The following is a 7,508-nucleotide window of genomic DNA, read 5'->3' as shown; positions in this document are numbered from 1 at the left end:
TTGCATTGTAGAAAACTTAGAAAATACAGACAAACTAATAAATGGAAAATTAAAAAAATAAAGAATATGTGACCACTAACCCAGCCCTGCGAGAAATATTAAAGAGGGTTCTATAAAGGAGAAAGACTCCAAGAGTCATATAGAACAGAAATATACAGAGACAATCTACAAAAACAAGGTATTCACAGGCAACATGATTACAATACATTCATATCTTTCTATAATCACTCTCAATGTGAATGGCCTAAATGTTCCCATAAAACAGCACAGGGTTGCAGACTGGATAAAAAGATAGGACCCATCCATGTGCTGTCTACAACAGACTTGTTTTGAACCTAAAGATACATCCAAACTGAAAGTGAAAGGATGGAGATCCATCTTCCATGCCAACGGACCTCAAAAGAAAGGTGGGGTAGCAATTCGTATATCAGACAAATTACATTTTAAACTCAAGACTGTAGTTAGAGACACAGAAGGACACTATATCATTCTTAAAGGGTTATCCAACAAGAAAATCTAACAATTGTAAATATCTACTCTCCCAACATGAGAGCAGCTAACTACATAAGCCAACTGTTAACCAAAATAAAGAATCATATTGATAACAATATGTTAATTATAGGAGACCACAATACTCCACTCTCAGCAACAGACAGATCATCTAAGCAGAAAAGCAACAAAGGAACAAGAGCTTTGAATGACACATGGGACCAGAGGGACCTCATAGATATACATAAAACATTCCACCCTAAAACAAACAGAATACTCATTCTTCTCGAGCACACACGGAACTTTCTCCAGAATAAAACACATACTGGGTCACAAATCAGGTGTCAACTGATACCAAAATTTTGAGGTTATTCTCTACATATTCTCAGACCATAATGCTTTAAAACTGCAACTCAATCACAAGAAAAATTTTGGAAGAAATTCAAACAATTGGAAGCTAGAGACCACTCTGCTCAAGAACGTTTGGGTCAACCAGGAAATCAAAAAGAACTTTTCATGGAAACCAATCAGAACGAAAACACAAAACACTTCAGTCCAAAACCTATGGGATACTCCAAAGGCGGTCCTAAGGGGGAAATACATAGCCATCCAAGCCTCACTCAAAAAAAACAAAAAAAATTGAAAAATCCCGAATTCACCAACTAAATTCACACCTTAGAGAACTAGAGAAAAAGGGAACAATGATGCCTAAGCCACGCATTAGAAGAGAAATAATTAAGATTAAAGCAGAAATCAATGAATCAGAAACCAGAAACACAGTAGACCAGATCAATGAAACTAGAAGCTGGTTCTTTGAAAGAATTAATAAGATTGATAAACCACTGGCCAGACTTATCCAAAAGAAAAGAGAAAGGACCCAAATTAATAAAGTTATGAATGAAAGGGGAGAGATCATGTCTAACACGAAGGAAATTGAAACAATTATTAGAAATTATTATCAACAACTATATGCCAATAAGCTGAGCAACCTGGATGAAATGGATGCCTTCCTGGAAACCTATAAGCTGCCAAGACTGAAACAGGAATTAATTGACAACCTGAATAGGCCAATAACCAGTAACAACATTGAAGCAGTGATCCAAAACCTCCTAAAAAACAAGAGTCCAGGGCCTGATGGATTCCCTGGGGAATTCTACCAAACATTCAAAAAAAAAAATAATACCTATTCTCCTGAAGTTGTTTCAAAAAATAGAAAGAGAAGGAAAGCTTCCAGACTCATTCTATGAGGCCAGCGTTACCTTAATCCCCAAACCAGGCAAAGACCCCGTCAAAAAGGAGAATTTCAGACTGATATCCCTGATGAATATGGATTCCAAAATCCTCACAAAATCCTAGCTAACAGAATCTAACAATACATTAAAAGGATCATCCACCATGACCAAGTGGGATTTATCTCCGGGATGCAAGGGTGGTTCAACATTCACAAATCAATCAATGTGATAGAACACATTAATAAGAGGAGGGAGAAGAACTATATGGTCCTCTCAATTGATGCAGAAAAAGCATTTGCCAAAACACAACATCCTTTCCTGATTAAAACTCTTCAGAGTATAGGGATAGAGGGAACATTCCTCAAGTTCATAAAATCTATCTATGAAAATCCCACAGCGAATATCATCCTCAATGGGGATAAGCTGAAAGCCTTTCCCTTAAGATCAGGAAAATGACAAGGATGCCCACTCTCACCACTATCGTTCAACATAGTACTAGAAGTCCTAGCAACAGCAATCAGACAACAAAAAGAAATAAAATATATTCAAATTGGCAAAAATGAAGTCAAACTCTCTCTCTTCACAGATGACATGATACTTTATGTGGAAAACCAAAAAGACTCCACCCCCAAATTACTAGAACTCATACAGCAATTCAGTAATGTGGCAGGATACAAAATCAATGTACAGAAATCCGTTGTTTTCTTATACACTAACAATGCAACTGTAGAAAAAGAAATTAGGGAATCAATTCCATTTACAATAGTGCCAAAACCATAACATACCTCGGAATAAACCTAACCAAAGAGGTAAAGGATCTATACTCTAAGAACTACAGAACACTCATGAAAGAAATTGAAGAAGACACAAAAAGATGGAAAAGCATTCCATGCTCTTGGATTGGAAGAGTAAACATTGTTAAAATGTCTATGCTGCCCACAGCAATCTATACCTTCAACGCCATCCCAATCAAAATTCCGATGACAATTTTAATCCTAAAATTTGTATGGAACCAGAAAAGACCCTGAATCGCCAAGGAAATGTTGAAAAAGAAAAACAAAGCTGGGGGCATCACATTGCCTGATTTCAATCTATATACAAAGCCGTGATCACCACGACAACATGGTACTGGCACAAAAACAGACATATAGACCAATGGAAGAGAATAGAGAGCCCAGATATGGACCCTCAACTCTGGTCAGATAATCTTCAACAAGAGAGGAAAAGATATGCAATGGAAAAAAGACAGTCTCTTCAGTAAATGGTGCTGGAAAAAATTAGACAGCTATATAAAGAAGAATGAAATGCGACCATTCTCTAACACCATTCACAAGATAAACTCAAAATTGATGAAAGACCTCAGTGTGAGACAGGTATCCATCAAAATCCCAGAGGAGAACATAGGCAGTAACCTCTTTGACATTGGCCACAGCAACTTCTTTCCAGATACATCTCCAAAGGCTAGGGAAACAAAAGCAAAAATGAACTTTTGGGACTTCATCAAGAGAAAAAGCTTCTGCACAGCAAAGGAAACAGTCAACAAAACAAGGAGGCAACCCACAGAATGGGAGAAGATATTTGCAAATGACACTACAGATAAAGGGCTGGTATCTAAGATCTATCAAGAACTTCTCAAACTCAACCCGCAATAAACAAATAATCAAGTCAAAATTGGGCAGAAGACATGAACAGACACTTCTCTAAAGAAGACATACAAATGGCTAACAGACACATGAAAAAATGTTCATCATCATTAGCCATCAGGGAAATTCAAATCAAAACCACATTGAGATACCACCTTACACCAGTTAGAATGGCAAAAATTGACAAGGCAAGAGACAACAAATGTTGGAGAGGTTGTGGAGAAAGGGGAACCCTCTTACACTGTTGGTGGGAATGCAAGTTGGTACAGCCACTTTGGAAAACAGTGTGGAGGTTCCTCAAAAAATTAAAAATAGAGCTACCCTATGACCCAGCATTTGCACTAATGGGTATTGACCCCAAAGACACAGATGTAGTGAAAAGAAGGGCCATTTGCACCCCAATGTTCATAGCAGCAATATCCACAATAACCAAACTTTGGAAATAGCCAAGGTGTCCTTCAACAGATGAATGGATAAAGAAGATGTGGTCCATATAGACAATGGAATATGACTCAGCCACCAGAAGGGATGAATACCCAACTTTTACATCAACATGGATGGGACTGGAGGAGATTATGCTAAGTGAAATAAGTCAAGCAGAGAAAGTCAATTATCATATGGTTTCCTTATTTGTGGAACATAAGGAATAGCATCAAGGACATTAGGAGAAGGAAGGGAAAAATGAAGGAGGGGAAATCGGAGAGGGAGATGAGCCTTGAGAGACTATGGACTCTGAGAAACAAACTGAGGGTTTTAGAGGGGAGAGGGCTAGGGGGATGGGTTATCCCAGTGATGGGTATTAAGGAGGGCATGTATTGCATGGAGCACTGAGTGTTATTTGAAAACAATGAATAATGGAACACTACATCAAAAACTAATGGTGTACTATATTGGGACTAACACAACATAATAAAATTAAATTAAAAAAATAGTTATAGTCTGATGTGAGTCACTTCTCAGTGTCAAAGGCCTACCTTGGCTGGTCTCATTGATTGCACAATTTTTTACAATGACAAGACAACAAGAACAAGGAAACCTGTCACTTTGACACACTTCTTCCTCCTTGGAAGTTATATCTATCAGTTTTACCCAGCATTGACACTGATCTGGTTAAGAAAGGCCACCCTGTCCTTTTTTCCCTAGGTTTGCACCAGCACAAACCTTGGTGTCATTCAGTGCAGCCTGGCTCCTACTGAGCCATTGTTAACATATTTCTTCTTGTTTGTTTCTGTTCATCTCTCATTAACCAATTCTACTGCATAAGTATATGCCTCAGCTTGGTATTTTTTCCCTACACCCCTATTTCTTGACTGTTTCTCCCCTAAGTCATAAGCAATAAATAAATATATATGTAATGTGGAAAAAGATTAGGCTACCCCTTTTCCTCCCTCTTCTATTTAACAGTCATAATCCCTCATAAGTACCTTTATTTCAGAAAGGGTATGGCTACCAACTTGGTTAGCTTCTAATCCCCCTCTGCCTTCCCATTCCTCTCAGCTCTCTTTCCTCTCTGTTTTCTAATGAATAGCTAATTAATTCTGAAAGGATTAAGTTAAACTGCATTTTACAACCCTTATCCCTCCTAGATTTTTCAAAGCTACTTCTTGCCTGAGATTCTCTTGAAGGGGCCTGAACTCTATTTCCTCAGAGCACTTAAAGCATTTTCAAACATAAGAAAGCAAGGGTTTTAACACAGTATTCCTTCAGAAAATACATGAGAAAGTCACTTCCCCTTATGTATTTATCCCTTTAATTTTATTTCCCTTCTCTTTCCCTCAGCCTATCTGTTCTGTAAGAGAATGTAAACACTTAAAATACATTTGGGAGGTCTCCTAAATAAAGAAGCCAGAAATATTTTTTTTTAATAAACTGAAGGATCCTTTTTTTAAAAAAAAGATTTTATTTATTTATTTGAGAGAGAGAGAGGGAGCATGAGCATGAGAGGGGAGGGCCAGAGGGAGAAGCAGACTCCCCACTGAGCAGGGAGCCCAGTGGGATCCCAGGACCCTGAGATCATGATCTGAGCCCTGAGTTGAAGGCAGATGCTTAACTGACTGAGCCACCCAGGTGCCCCTGAAGTATCCTTTTGGTACTATGAATGATCAACACAACTTCTTCTGTTTCATCTATTGGACTTCAGCTTACTGGTTCTAAATTTTACCTATGTTGTTCCTGCTGACTGTCTCTTCATTACTTTCCTTGTTTTTAGTTATAGGAAGCAAACTATGCAGCATCAAAGTTCCACAGTTCAAAATTTCTCTCCACTGATCTGAATTGTTTGTAGGAAATGCAGTAAAGATGAGCAACCAAAGAAATAAACAAGGGTCTTATGTAGCTAATGATGCCAACTAAACAAAGGGCCCATGAATTCAAAGGGTGATCGTATGGGCACATAAAATCTCATCAAATTTTAATTCTCTGGAGGTGATTTATTATATATGTAATATAGTTGAAATAATTGAAAAACAAAAGTATTTACCCACCTTGGATTCTAATTTAATATTCAATACTGTTTAGTGGAGGAGAAAATAATCATTAACAGACTGATATGTACTTCAACAGGTAAATGGTCACTTTAAGCAGCCAGTTTCCTTACAAGATGCAGACAATGTTTTAGAGAGCCGAAGACTTCATTTTTAACAGTCTCCAAAAACAACAATCACTGTTTTCTACAGTATGCCCATACTAATTTGGATAAAACCAGAGATACCAATAAACCTTAGAGTGTCAGCAAATCTTCTAGAAGTATAAAATGTTCAATAAGAATTATCTGGTTATTACTGTTGTCATTACTAGCAGCAGTAGTATTTTTCTACCATCTGGATGAAGTTGAGAACATGAATATATTCGTAAAATAAAACAATTTACAAAGGCCTTTCACATTCATTGACTCATACAAAAACCCTACAAGCTAACTCAGGCAAGTATTTTCATCCTACTTTGAGTCTGATGTCTATCTTCTGCTTCCTTGATGACCAATGATTCCAGCCAGAACACTTCACCCATAACTATAACTGTGCCATCAGCTTATCTGATAATTTGGCCTGGGCACAGGTTTTTTTTTAAAGCTCCTCAGGTGATTTTAATGTGCAGCCTGTAGTGAAAATCACTAAATCCATCCCAATTTGTTAATGATTATGTAACTCAAATAATAATTGAGTATCAACAGATGCTTTTAGGAAAATTCCTCACTCACATTATAAAATGCATAAGAATTGCCTAGAGAACTTGTCAGAAGACAGTTTCTTAAGCTCCATTCCCAGTGATTCTAATTTAGTGAGAGTGAAGCCCCTGAATCTGCATTTCTAAAAAACTCATAGGTGTTATCAAAGAGCCACGCTTAGAGAACCATGGATTTGTACCAAAGGCTGAGTCTTGTGGTAGGCGATTTCAGATTTTCTAGCAAGCCCAATTGGTGGAGAGGATTAGATTTGGACCTACAGAGGCTTCTCACTTAATTCTATGACAGGAAAAGTCTGGCCTGAATTTTCATCTATTAGGTTAAGCTGCCTCTACAGAAAACCCAAAATAATAGTACTTTAAATATACAAAGGTTAATCCTTTCACATAAAAAAAGTCCAATAGACATTCTAAAGTTAGTATGGTGGTACAAGGAGGCAATCAATGACCCAGGATCCTTGTATATTTCTGTTTCACCAATCTTCACATATGACTTTATCTCTGAATCCATTTCATATTCTAATAGGGCTGTTAAAATCCAGACAATGTGTCCATATTCAAAGACGTAGGAGGTAATTTTTTTTTAATTAGGGAGGGGGTAATTTCCCTATCCATTTGATCCCTGTTTCAGGAGCTTCCCCCGGAATCTCCCCCAATAAATTTTATGTCCATATCACTTTTCAGAACTTTACCACATGGCAATACCAATCCACAAAAATGCCTGAATAGAATAGAATAGAATAGAATAATAGAATAGAATAGAATAGAAAAGAATAGAATAGAATAGAATAGAATAGAATAGGTGTTGAGGCTGTTGAATTCAATAAAGCCAAAAAGGATGACTCAAACACCAATACAAATGTATTCTCACTCCTTGTCTAGGATGGATGTTGCTGATTCACAGACAGCTCTCTTCCACATGGTGATTCTAGAATGCAGGCTCCTTCCATTTTGTGGTACTGTT

Source organism: Callorhinus ursinus, unplaced genomic scaffold (assembly GCF_003265705.2).
Source record: "Callorhinus ursinus isolate GAN/ISIS: 27379988/994484 unplaced genomic scaffold, GSC_fseal_2.0 scaffold33, whole genome shotgun sequence".
NCBI classification, from domain to species: domain Eukaryota; kingdom Metazoa; phylum Chordata; class Mammalia; order Carnivora; family Otariidae; genus Callorhinus; species Callorhinus ursinus.
This window is presented reverse-complemented; position numbering follows the sequence as displayed.